The sequence below is a fragment of the Grampus griseus genome (assembly GCF_964374135.1).
Source record: "Grampus griseus genome assembly, chromosome: 13".
NCBI lineage: Eukaryota > Metazoa > Chordata > Mammalia > Artiodactyla > Delphinidae > Grampus > Grampus griseus.
In genome coordinates, this window is record NC_139007.1 from 88,482,534 (window position 1) to 88,495,884 (window position 13,351).

Genomic DNA, 13,351 nt, shown 5'->3' on the forward strand with positions numbered 1-13,351 from the left:
TCTCCAGTGTCTGTCACCCACCCAGCAGTTATGGGATTTGATTTTATTGTGATTGCGCCCCTCCTATTGTCTCATTGCGGCTTCTCCTTTGTCTTTGGATGTGGGGTATCTTTTTTGGTGAATTCCAGTGTCTTCCTGTCGATGATTGTTCAGCAGTTAGTTGTGATTCGGTGCTCTCGCAAGAGGGAGTGAGGGCACGTCCTTCTATTCCGCCATCTTGAACCAGTCTCCCCAATTTATCTGGACTCTCTGGGGAGGCAGACAGGCACAAGAGGCCTCTGGTGGTACAAAGTTCCAGTGCCTCGTAGAGTTCAAGGGAAGGAGAGAAGTCTGCTCTGGGTCCCCTCTGTGGTCACTAAAAAAATAACTTCAGTTTTAAACACCTACTGTCCAGCCACACAGCTTCCTGCCTCTAGATCTGGGTGATCCTTTGGTCAGATCAGGACCCCAGTCCACTTGTCCAGCCCCCTTCATTGGTCCTCACATTCCTTCGCTGCTGTATCCCCTCCCTGTTTACCTTCCATGATCAGTAATGAAAGTGACTTTCTTGTATCTATTCTTGACCGCTTTGCCTCTCTCATTTTACTATGTTTCGTGGTAAAGCTGCAAACTTCGGTTAAATCCAATCCTTTGCATTTGTGTTGTGGCTAGAGAACAACCCCCAGTCACCCTTACCAGCCCCACCTTAACACTCAGCTCGCCGGCCTCAGGGAAGCCAGCCTCCACTCTGTCCCACCGGCCACACGTTTCACCTCTCCTCCCCGCTTAGTTTTCCAGCACTCTCCAACCTCAGTCACAGCTGACAGCGCTGCTTTCTGTACATTCCTACAGCCACATTTGCCCTCTTTCAAGCATCAACGCATTATCAAATCTAAATTGTATAAGCAAATGCCAGGAGAAATAGACAAATCCAGAATAACAGAGGGAATATCTACTTTTTCGTCTCCTCCTGTGGATGAACTACCCATGAGTCTCTTCAGCTGTGCTCTCAAGTCCCCATCACCTGGTCAGTGGCATTGCTCCACCACAGCCTCCCCCCACCGCCCGGCTCCTGAGGCATCAGCTACATCCCCTGGTTATTCCTCCCATTTTGCAAAAACCCTTTGTAATCTGCTTTCTCTCCAGCAATCACATCATTTCTTTGCTTTCCTTTGGAGAAAAATAATTTTGAGCCCAGACTCCTATAGTCAGCCAAATAAGCATTGTAACATCGGAGCAAAACATTAATACACTTTTAGGAATTGTAAAATTTTGACCAACGGATCTTTTCCAAAAGAAAGTGGGTATGCTCTAGCAAAATGAGCACTTCAGCTAACAGGAATGCGTGGGATATAGGAAAGTGTTGAACAAAGAAATCAGTGAAATGTATAGTTATTGCTGTATAATTATTAACTGCAAAAAATGAATAAGCAAAAACAATTGGAGACTAAAATATCAGAGTATTATAAGGAAAGTTATGAGTGCTTCTGGGGCATAAGATGAAAAGCAGTGACTTCCCTGGTGGTGCAGTGGTTAAGAATCAGCCTGCCAACACAGGGGACATGGGTTCAAGCCCTGGTCTGGGAAGATTCCCACATGCCGCGGAACAGCTGAGCCCGTGCGCCACAACTACTGAGCCTACACGCTAGAGCCCGGGAGCCACGACTACTGAGCCTGTGTGTCACAACTACTGAAGCCCATGCACCTAGAGCCTGTGCTCCGCAACAAGAGAAGCCACTACGATGAGAAGCCCACGCTCCGCAACAAAGAGTAGCCCCTGCTCCACAATGAAGAGTAGCCTCTGCTCGCCACAGCTAGAGAAAGCCCACGCCCAGCAACGAAGACCCAACACAGCCAAAAATAAATAAATAAACAAGTAAATAAATTTATCTATTTTTTTACAAAAAAGGTGAAAAGTAAAGGCAGACTAAATTTTTTATCTTGCTTAGAGAGAGAATAGGTTTTGAATAAATCTAGCAGTTTTTAGAAAAATGTAAGTTTGCGTATGTTTGTAAAATGTAGGGGTACACTCTAGAGGAAAGAAAGAAAGGGGGGAAGAAAGATGATAGAGGAAAATCTGTCATACCCTTTATGCACCTGACATAAATCAAAATTATAAGCAACATACAAGGAGAAACAGACCCAATAAGAGTATATTTAATACATCTCTGTCTCAGAGATACAGATCAGGTAGACAAAAGTATGATATACATTTGAATAACTTCATTAACAAGTTTACTGTAATAGAAATATACAGAACAGTATATGCCCTCTTTATTTATATTATTTTCAAAAATAAATGGACAGTTAAAAAGTCTAACTGGGTATTACAGGTTCCAAAGTAAATCTCAACCAATTTAGTGAAAAGCAGAAATCACATAAGACATATTTTCTGTCCACAAGAAAATAACTTAAGAAATCAACAACAGAAGGACAAAAAGCAGAAATCTTCCCACTTGGAAATTAATCTACTATTCTGAACTTTTACTGAGGAAATCAAAATCAAAATTACTTTTAGAAATAATAATAAAAATACTACATTCAAAAATTCATGGCGGGAGAGTGATGTCAGGGACGATGCTGCAGTAGGAGGCTCCAGGACCCATCTGCCTGGACAGCAGTTGTACTGGCAGAAACTGTGTGAAGGAGCTGTTGTGGAACTCTGGAGTCTGAAGGCCTGCAGCTTCCAGGGGAAGGCATGGCTGGTTAGTTGTGATTCATTTCCATCCATCCCCTTTGGCTGCCCATCCTCCAGCCCTCGGCAGACAGCCGTGTCCTCGTTCCTAGTGCAGCTTGCTGGAGCCAGGATGGGCAGTGAGGTCCTGGGCCACACATCAGGCTTCTTGATTGCTGAGGGACAGGCGCTGGCCGCCACTGTCTCAACCCCACAGTATTTAGAGGAGCAACCCCTGTGGAGCTTTTGTTTCCTTTTTTCCCTTTGTGCTCTTCTGGAAGCCAGACATTAAAGGGTTAGGACATTCGAAAGCAAGCATATATACAGGGGAATTTAGAAAGCCACGACACATGGCCAGGGAAGGGTGCAGGCTCAGAAAAGACATGAGCAGGCCTCACGTGTCCCCCTCAGGCTGGTCCCCAGCACAGAGGCGGCAACAACAAACAGCAAACGCCAGGAGACGAGGAGGATCAGATCTCCAGGATTACCACAGTATACGCTTTAAATGTCCAGTTTTCAGCAGAAAATCACAAGGCATACAAAGAAATAGGGAGACGTGTCTGGCAGCTAAAACTGGCCTCAGCAGACAGCAGTGTGACGGCATCCGTTCATCTCTGACCTTTAGCTGACCTAGTGCTTCTAAAGTACCACTCACGCATCGTTGAGGTTTTGTTTCCATCTCCGAGGTTTGCAGAGGAAGGAAGCTGGGTCTGAAGGCGTTTGCCTGCTTCGTGAGTGACTCGGTTGCGTCCTCCTCCTTTCCCTCCGTGCCCGCAGCCTGCCCTCACCTCTGCACCTCCCTCTTCTAATCCACCTTTATGCTCTGATTAGCGCGTGCCGTTCTTTCCATTGTCCTGCAGTAATGGAAGCTTCAGCTTCAGAATGGACGTTCCAGATTCTTCATTATCAAGATTTTGCCGCATTTGCTTCAACTTTCCATGTCTTTTTTTTGCTGACTTAACTCTCGTTCACTTTGTTAAAAGACAAACTAAAGCATATTAAATTTTTAAGAGTTTATTTGAGGAAAAAAGTCAATTCAAATTGGGCCGCACCAAAGCAGAATCTGTTCGGAGGCGTCACCAGTAAGAGCCGGGAGGAGGCGAAGCAAGGCCCGAGGCTGCTGGCCGGCTGAAGCTCGTATCCTCTCTGGCTGCTTGTGGTGGGTTGTCCTTAGGTTTGGGTTCCTTGATTTCAAGGCATTTGAGGGTTTGCTTACTTAGGCTGCTAAGGCCTTGAGCCAAGTCAGTCTGACGGCCTCTTTGTTTAATTTACAACCTCTGCACACTGGGTCTGTCTCTGGCCTGTGGTGAGGAAGGTGTGTCCTTCACTCTCTAAGGAGGTCGGTGTGGGTGAGCTTCTAAGGAAAGGCCTTAGGCCTGGCCATCCTGATGGGCCCCAAGTCAGGGAGGTCCAGCACCCAGTCCAGCTTCTTGGCACACACCTGACCACCAGCAAGAGCTTCCAAGGAGCCCCTGCTCAGGGCGGTGGGGGAAGCCAGTCCATCTCCAGCGTGGCCCACCTGCCGAATGGACGGTGACATGAAGCCAATTCACATCTTCCAGGTTCGGAAACTTTTCTCAAGTAATTCTGTGATGATTTCCTCCTTTCATTTTCTCTGCTCTCAATTATTTGTCTCAGAGGTTAGACACTGTATTCTGAGTCCTATAATTATCTTACATTTTCCTCCTAATATCTTTTTGTCTTTTTACTCTACTTTGTGGGAAATTTCCTAAACTTTATTTTCCATCCTTTCTGTTAATTTTTTAATTGTGCTGTTTTTAAATTCTGAGAGCTCAACATACTTAATTTTTATCACATTTTCTTCTTTGTGTCAAGACTGCACGTTTTCTCTCACATCTGAGATTAATTACACCTGTAAGTTCGTTTTATTTTGTTTCTCTTCCTTCATAGACTGTCCTTCCAAGTTTCTTTTTCTGTATGTTTGTTTTGGTCTCTGTTTTTACTTTAGTTTTTTTTCCCTCAGATGCCAGGTGATTCTTGAGTCCGCTCTTGTTGAAGAGTCAGACATTAGAAAGGGGATTGGGAGTCTGTGCCTGGCGGGCCTTCTACCCGCCATCTTCTCAGTCATGGGACCCCTGTGGAAGCCCTGACACTGGAATCCTTCGCTCTGTTACCTCGGGTTGGTCAGTTTCCTTAGAGCAGAGACCTCTAGTTTCTTCTGGAGGCACAGAAGGGATGACGTAGTTGAGAACATCTGAAGCTCTGCGTGACCTTTGGAAACAGGGTGAGGGGCCTTGGAGTAACCTCCAGGTTTCTGCCTTGTGTTGGGTTCAGATCTCAGTAGCGTTGACTTGGAAGCATGGGGAGAACAGCAGTAACCTGTGGGTGTGTAGCCCTTGAGACGCCGACGCCGCACACGCACACGGATGCAGGCGCACACGGCGAGCACATCTGTAGAGAACTAGGAATAGCCCCTGGGGCACCAGCACCCACAGACCACGGAGAAAGGGGAGGTTGAGGGAGAGCTGCCTGAGGGTGCAGGAGGGGTTGGGTGCAGGTGCCCTGGGTCGCGGGGAGGAGCGTCTCAGAGGAGAGGGGCTGGCACCTTCCAGCATCTCCGAGGCAGGAGCGACCCACAAAGAAAGGATGATGTTGAGCCCTGAGGACAGCAGGGGTCACATGGAAGAAGCACATGGTTGGTGGCGTCAGATCAGGAGACCCGTTGTGGGCCTCCAAGGCCACACTCAGTGAGGGGGCACCGCAGGGGCAGGGGGTCCCTCAGCTTCTCCTAGACCCTCCTCCACATCCAGGCAGCACAGCACCCATGCAGACACACACGGCCTCAGGTGTGATGCTTCCTGTGGAGGGAACTGCAGCTGACACACCCCTCCTTTCCTGCTCACCCCAGGCCCTCCAGCTTAGGAAGCTGTCCTGTCCTGGCAGGAAGAGCGGGCTGGCTCAGAAGATGCGGTTGCCACGGAGACTCACGCAGCCACTTGTGTTCCAGGCAGTCCAGCCAACGCCTGCCTGCTGGGTGGGACAGAACCGTGTCACCATTGGAGAGAGAATTGTTTTAAAACTTGGACATTGAACATAGTGCCTCTGGCTTACCTACAGTCAAGACACATCATAAAATACACTGTGTTTCACACGTTACTGGCACCCAGTCCAAGACGTACATGGGACGTGGCGTGTGTTTTAAACTCCGTTCCCCTTGTGCATTTCACAGGCAGCGGGTAGAGAAGGGAGCCAGGAAGACAAGGCAGAACTGAAGACACTCACGGAAAACCACCTGCGACGTGTCGCCCAGAAGCATCACTGCAGCTTCACCCCGAATACAAGTATCGTCCTAACAGTGAATGTAAATGCAGAGACGCTCGTGGGAGAGAATAGGGAGTGGAGAACTCAGCCACACTGCAGGAGGCCTCTGGTCGGCCGCACAGCAGAGGCCTCGCTGTCTGTCCAGAGCGCGTGGTTACAGCTCCTGCTTCATTTTCACACAGCCCAGTGCACACTCGTGTCTTCATACAGCTGTCCTTGAGTTAAAAACACGATTTCACAGAAAGTTACTTTCTCACAGTGGTGGGCCCAGGCCTCTGACATACAAGGATCTTTGTAAAATGCATTGATGTGTCCATGGTACAGCTTTTAGGTTTTGATTCCTTGTTTAAATTTGTCAGAAAGGCCATTTTGTCAGGAGTTAGAGGTTTCTGCGGGTGAGTGGAAATGACTGGCCTGTGGTGAGCATTTTGCTCCTAGGAGCTAGCCAGACCTCGTCGTTAAAGGAGACACATGCAAGAGCCAGGGAAAAGCTACGACCCGTCCAGGGGCCGGGCCCCGGGGCCGCATTCCACGCGCTCTGTTCCTCGGCACTCTCCACAAGGTCCACAGGGAAGCCTGCAGCTGTACAGATGGTCTGGTCGGGTTTGCCATCTCTCTTCGTGTCGTAACGGTGATCTGTGATGCACGTGTGTGGTTTATGCCAGATATAAATGATTAGTCTGTTACTAATGAGAAAACATGACTGACTTCTTTGCTTCTGTTTTTCATTTGGACCTGTAGTTAAAGTTCTAGAGCTGGAAAGGCCTTGGGGCTCTAACCCAGGCCTCTTAGGTAGCAGACGACTCCCACGAGGTTACCGTGGCGACAGCAGGGTCTGGTCCTGACTCTGCCTGGCCTCCTCCTACTTTGTGGCCCCGGTGTCCTCATCTTCAAATGCGAGTCACACGTACTCCCTAAAAGGAAAAAAGTGATTTCTGTGCTGATTTGTTGTTCTTCTAATGTGATTTAAATTCGTGCAGACACACCTTAGATTCCTTATGCTCACAGCTCTTCCTTGATACAGCTTTCAATCTAAGACATTATGTAGATGAAAGGAAGCTAAATTATGAAGCAAATAGTGTCAGCATCACAACCCCAGTAGCTCTCCGTGGGCTGCCGTAGCCTGTGCTGGAGGAGGGCTGTGCCGGGACAGTGGCGGCTGAGCCTCTTGCAGGGCCTGCGGTGGCGGCACAAGGGGGAGCAGAGCCTTGGGGGGAACGAGGCTTGGGGCACCCTGCCCCGGGCGCCCACCCACCCCTGCAGCTGTGGTGCGGTGGGTCCTTCTTGTGCCTCGCGCCCCTTGGTACCAGGCCGGGAGTCGCCCACTTCGCTGCTCCCTTGAACTGGTAGAGCTTCTGGGGGACTGGGTTTCAGGAAGGCTCCTGCCTGAACTGTGCTGTGGGAATTTCTGCAGCAGCAATGTGTGTGTGATCCCGTGGAGGAACACAGCACGGCAGGGACGCTGTTTTCGTCTGAGATAAAGTGTCCTTTTTTAAAGTACTAATTAGTTGGATTTTATAAATCTGATTTTTTTTCAGGTTTCAACACCCAGAATTTGGTTATGTTCATTTTTTTCCATCCTTTGAGCTTCTTGTTTAAAATTTCAAGTTCTTTCAGGCACCTGCCACAATTTAGGAAGAAAAATAAATAAGCAGGCACCACTATTTCCTGACTCACAAAAAAGAAAAAAAAAATTTGCTAAAGGGAAACGAAGCACATGTGTGAGGCAGGTCTGTGTTTTATACGTGGTATTGAAGCTTCGGCTGGTGACACACAGGTGACTGGACATCTTCACCGGTCTTCAGTGTCAGCCTGGCTTAGTGCCCAGTGAATTCCTCACCCCACTGTCCTGCCGGCTTTGGGGAAGAGCAGGCTTGCGGACCATGATGTTGTCGGACCGTGAACTGCGTCCCTTGGTGGAAAGAGGGACGCTGAACGCCATGCTCTGGGGAAGCCGCAGTTCCGTGTGGGGAGAGGGGACCCGGGCTGCTTGCAGGTGCTGCGTTCGGGGGGCCCCGCAGGGCCTGATGCCCATAACTTCCTCCTGTTTGATGCCAACGTGACCCACGGCCGAGCCGGCTGCCTCCCTGTTAGTGTAGCAGAAGCTGACTCGTGGCTTCTTCCGTGGCTCCCGTCTCCCAGATGTTCTGGGAGCTCCTTGTGAAGCGTTAAGAAGGGCTGGAGCTGGCTCTGCAGGCTGACCGTGAGAGCCCATCCACGGAGGTGAGCCAACCAACAGTTGGCAAACGTCCCCTCACGTCGAGGTCCTGTGTGGTTAGAAAACCTGCTCCCTCACGGTCTCAGGTGGCACCCAAGGCCATGGCTCGTGCCTCCCCCACTGTTCCCGGCCCAACCGAACCCGCCTTCTGCAGAAGCAGCGCGGGTCTGCGGGGCGGTTATAGTTCTGAATGAGGAGGTGGATGGCGAACGCCGGCTTTATTAGAGGTTGGGTAAAAACTGAAGTTGACTTCAACCTTCTCTGTTCGGCAAGTTGTCTGGACTAAAAAGAAGGGGAAGCAGCAGCCTCTCCAAACCAGACTGGTCTTCGCGTCTCTGTGGTTTTCCCAGAAAGCCTCTCTCCTGGGGAGCCAGGTCAGCGCCCACAGGACACGCAGGGAGTTGCGGGGGAAACGTGTGCCGGTGCCGACGACTAGGTCCCCGCGGGCACCCAGGTCAGCGCCCACCTCTGCCCGGAGGTCAGAGCCGGAGGGCAGGGGGTCCGGCAGGCAGTGACTTGAGGGCAGGAGGGAGCGAGGCCCACTGGTCACGGCTTCGCGCCTGGACACTTGTCTGCACTAGGGCCACTGAATGTTAGTAAAGCTGAGCAGCCGGGGGAAGCCTCTTCCGGAAGGTTCCACGGGCTGCAGGTTTCTCGCCGGCTGTTCTACAGTTTCGTCGTCTCCTAACCCCATTTTCTTGGAGGCAGATCCGGCACCAAGAGTAAAGCACTCCAAGATCTGTCTTGTGGTTTGATTCGGCCTCTCCAGCCTGTCAGTCCTTTGCATTAGCAGCTAGCTCATAAGTCTGTGTAAAATGGCGTGAGATATACTCTCCCTTTTCTTGATCCATGTAGCTGTTAAAATTCAGGAAAAGCAGATGATTCGATTAAATTAAGCCACCAGCCTGTCTATTGAATCAAATGTTCAAGCCACAGCCCTTAACTTCGGATCCAGACCAAGATAAAAGCCTGTCACGTGTGAAGAGATACTGAAATAGTCTGAGCCACTGATACACATCTGGTGTCACCCCAGCCTTCCTGTCCCAGGCAGCAGGGCAGTGACAGGTCACCGTGTGCCGGGCGAGGGGGATGCAGTCAGCTCGAAAGGAGGAAATTGTCTAATCCCTTTGGCGTTGGTCTCGGAGCAATGCACTTCTGAGAAGACAGTACCGCAGTGGCTGAAGGGATCCTATGACTCAGCATGAGTCGCCAGTTTAAGGCTACAGAACTTTCTTTCTGAAAAGGTTTTCCCAAAGAGTCATGCTGTTTTTCTGCCCCCAGAAATCCTCCTCTTCCTTTGCTCTTTGCTGATATTCTGGGTTTCAGCATATTCCCTTCTAACAGTTGGACCTTTCCAGGTCTTAAAGCTGGATTAAAATCGTTTTAATCCCGGATGGCATGCAGCGAGGTTCAGTCCCTGGCCCTCGTAGAAACGTTCACAGCACATTATAATGAGCTGATTGTCAAACTGAATGTTTCTGAGCTTGTGTGGACAGACGTCAGGAAAATCGCCTTGTTATGTTGGATATGAAGGATTTCTCTTTCATGGAGGAGCAGCAGATCACTACAGTAGACTCCCAGGCTTTGGTGGCCCCTAGCAAGTACACAGAGTCGTAGAAAATGTGCTTTTCATCCTCTTGGGAACAGTTCTCGTTCTTACTGGTCTTAGACCCCTTTTATACCTAGAAACTATTGAGGACTCTAGGTTACTGCATTGAAAATTAAAAAGGGTAAAAAACCTTAAATGTGTATTTATTAATTCATTTAAAAATCACATATTTCCTCCAAAAAAATGAGTGAGAAGAGCAGCATTCTTTTGCACTTTTGCAAATCCATTTAGTGTCCGGTTTTAGGAAAGACAGCAGACCGTCTGCAGCAGTGCGCCATTCGTCTGAGAGAAAAGGAGGACCGGCCCCAGGCCTGTGGCTCGAGAGCAGGAGGCCTCTGGTGCCTTTTCAGAGATGGACAGGCTTCCTGGAAACCATCCCACACTCCACAGGCAGGAGTTCTCTGAAGGCAACTGCAGTGGAATCTGAAACCGCTTCAGTAACTCCGGCCCAGCGTGTGTGACAGGCACTGGTCTGCCCTGCACTCTGGGCGCACAGTTGTGTACCCTGCTTGGTCATGTGGAAAATACTGGCTCTCTGAGTTCTGCAGTCTTCCAAACGCTGGCATGTTTCCTTATACGAGAGTCACACTCGCTGCTGTCGCCCGCAGCTCCGTCTGAGAGCTCTTCCCTGAGGACACCCTCCAGCGGCTGTGGCTCACACAAGGGCTCCCAACTCTAATTTTTGCTTGAAATTTCAGATTTCCTCATTGGCAACAAAACTTTTTGTGTTGTTTTCCCTGAAATGACAACTTCAGCACCTCTGGAAAGGGAAAGTGGGAAGAGATACGGGTTAGAATTTAATGCATTAAAAAAACATCAGAAACAAAATGGCCAAAAGCTAACGCAGGACAGCCTGGAGGAGGCGTGGATGGAGGTGTGGGAGCCTGGGGACAGCGGAGAAGCCACGTAGGTTGACGCAGCCGTTCTGTGGGCAGGCGTACTGACGGGACATTTGTGTGGGAGACTCTGTCCCCAGGGTCCAGATAGGAATTTACTCTCGTCCTGTCCATACAAGGCTCATTCTGAGACAGGCAGCCCGCGGAAGAGGGAGTGTCCGACCTAACGGGCCACAGGACACGTTCAGATGCAGCTGGGACAGAGGAAGGTGTGGCGTGTGCAGGGGTCTGCTCCCGCCGGCCGGGCTGGGGGCTGATACTTAAACCTCCCACGAAGGGGGTCAGACCAGATGCGGCGAAGACTTGCAAACAGCACAAGACGCAGAACCGCAGGGTCACACCCGGGCTGGTGGCCAGGCAGCGTGACCACGTGCTTCCCGCCCTTGAGTCCCCGAAGTCCCCACGAGGACCTGTCTCTGCCCCACCCTGTCCCTGAAGACGCCGAAGGAGACGTTTAACCCTCCTCCTTCCCACAGGGAAGTGCGCTGCTTCTGTGAAAGCCGCAGGCACAGCCCAGGGCGGGCAGGGCTGCTCGCTGGGCTCTGGGCCCCTGGTCGTCAGCGTCCCGCTCGGCTAACTGAAGCCCAGCTGCACACACAGGCGCTAATGTCCGTGACGCAGCACCAAGGGGAGGGCAGGGAAGGAAATGTCAGGGTGCCAGGGCGAGCGCCCTGCCCACCCTCCATCTGTGCCCACGGCAGGGCTTACGGGAGCATATGCTGCCTGTTGCTCACTGACCATCTGCTCCGAGTTGCTGAAGTGTCCCCGTTACCGTGGCAACACAAACACTCCCCGGTCAGGTTTCGCTTTTATCTGTGCTCTGGAATGGGGCTGGGGAGGGGTCGGTCTTCCTTCCTCCCGGCCCTGCTGCCCCTCCCTCAGCGCTCCGTCCGCCTCTGGCCTGGCCCTCTCCCCCCAGTTCGGAGCACGTACCGTTGGAAGGAGAGCTGGCCAGTCTGAGAGCTGGGTGGCCGTGTATTTCTGTTCGCCTGGCGCCTGACTCCGGAATGGACCCTTCCCCAAATTGCAGGCTGGTGTCTGCGGGCTGAGTCTGCCCGCACGGGAGAGCTCCAACTGGCTGGGACACGGCCCCTTGGCCAGGGAACATCTGTCCACCCACGCAGTTTGGGGAGCTGGTTTAATGGGACAGATGGGTGGGCTTTCGTCAGCTGTTAGCAGGACCGTTTCGTGGGCCCTGTTGTGGGATCCACGTCCCTCCCGGCAGCACCAGGGGGCTCCTTGCAGGGGGCGCAGCTGCGGAGCCTCCTGGAGAGTCCGTGTTTTCAGCTGGGGTTGAGAGCTGCTGAAGGGAGCAGGCCGGTTGCAGCCTCCTCTCCACCGAGGTGTCAGGTGGTGAGGCTGGAGCCCCTCAGCGGGAGGCTAGGAGGGGTCTAGGGCAAAGCCAGACCTTTGCTACGTTACCCCCAAACTGAGTTCCCCTCTTGGTGAGCGTCGAGCCAGAAGACACAACCAAGCCCAGTGCGGGAGAAGGAAGGATTGATTACTTGCAGCAAGTAAGGAGAGCACCGGGGATATTTCCCAGAGCAGCAAAATAGGGGATGTTTTAAGCCAAGGGTACCTGCATCTTCATGAGGGGGCTTGAGCAGAAGAGAATTCAACATAGAATTGGGCAGAGGTGGACACAGCCCAGGCTTTAGCTGACTGAAGTTGGGACGGTCAGCATCCCTCTTCGCCTCCTGGGGAGGACTTAGTTCCTGCAGAGTAACTCAGACTGTGGTGTGCGCCCCTTGGGGAGGAGCTGGGACTCTGTTGCATCGCTGTTCCGTTGCTTCTTGACTGGTCTTCCTTTGTTCCTGCGTTTCCCGCCTCCATTAAGATCATTAACTGCTGAGACCTGTTCAAGGGCAAGCGCTGTGTCCACGTTCAGATCACAAAAGGCTTAGGCCCCAAATGGCTTCTTATGTCAGGAAGGCCGTGCCTGGTTCTTTCTCCAGGGACCCCCTACCCTGTTTGCTTACAGTTACTTCCTTTTTTGAGAACCTAGGGATACAGAGATTCTGTTTCTCCTGCTGGTTCTTGGGGAGACCAGCTCCCAGGTCTGGCTGTGACCTTGGGCTGCTTCTCTCCATCAGGACGGCGTGTGTCCGGGGCACTTCCACCGGGCACCACACAGACCTGCACGAGGAGGCCTCACAGGCTGCTGAGCTGCACATGCAGGGCCCACGCCCAGGTTTATCAGGAGAGGGCAGAGCATGGCAGTTCCTCCCAGAAACAAGGGCGCCAGGCCGCCCTCCGTGTTCTCCAAGTTGATGGGACCACCCAGAGCTGGGACCAGGCAGGAGGGCAGCACGGGACCTACTCCAGGGTTTCTGGGGCCCCCTCGGCGCTTTTTCAGCCAGACCCTGGGCGTGGGCAGGAGCGGATGCCCAGGCGAGACCTGAGGCATCTTATGGTCTCCAGGGAGTCAGTGGGAAGCCAGGGACCCGAGCGACTCCGTGCGGTATAGGAAGCCACCTCTGGGGAGGAGTCAGCCTCTCGTGGCCAGACTCACCCACCCAAGCCTCTCCTGAGATGCCCGCCCCGCACAGAGCCCCCGGCTGCCGTGGTGGCAGCGCCCCCAGAATTTCACAAAATCTGCTGTAAAGGTTCATTTGTGGCTCTAGGACGCGACTTCCCTCAGACCCAGGGGCTGGGTGTCGCCACGAGGGTCTTGGTGCCCCGCGGTCACTTCA

General features: G+C 51.9%; 1 protein-coding gene across 2 annotated transcripts in view; it reads left to right on the top strand.

The window, feature by feature from the left end:
• Nucleotides 1–6,643, top strand: part of FAM120B (family with sequence similarity 120 member B) — a 70,328-nt gene extending 63,685 nt beyond the window's left edge. For both annotated transcript variants that reach the window (XM_082668860.1, XM_082668861.1), the window contains one exon: nucleotides 5,844–6,643. The gene's annotated coding sequence lies outside the window, so the exon portion shown is untranslated. The remainder of the gene's footprint in view (nucleotides 1–5,843) is intronic.
• The last annotated feature ends 6,708 nt before the right edge of the window (nucleotides 6,644–13,351 follow it).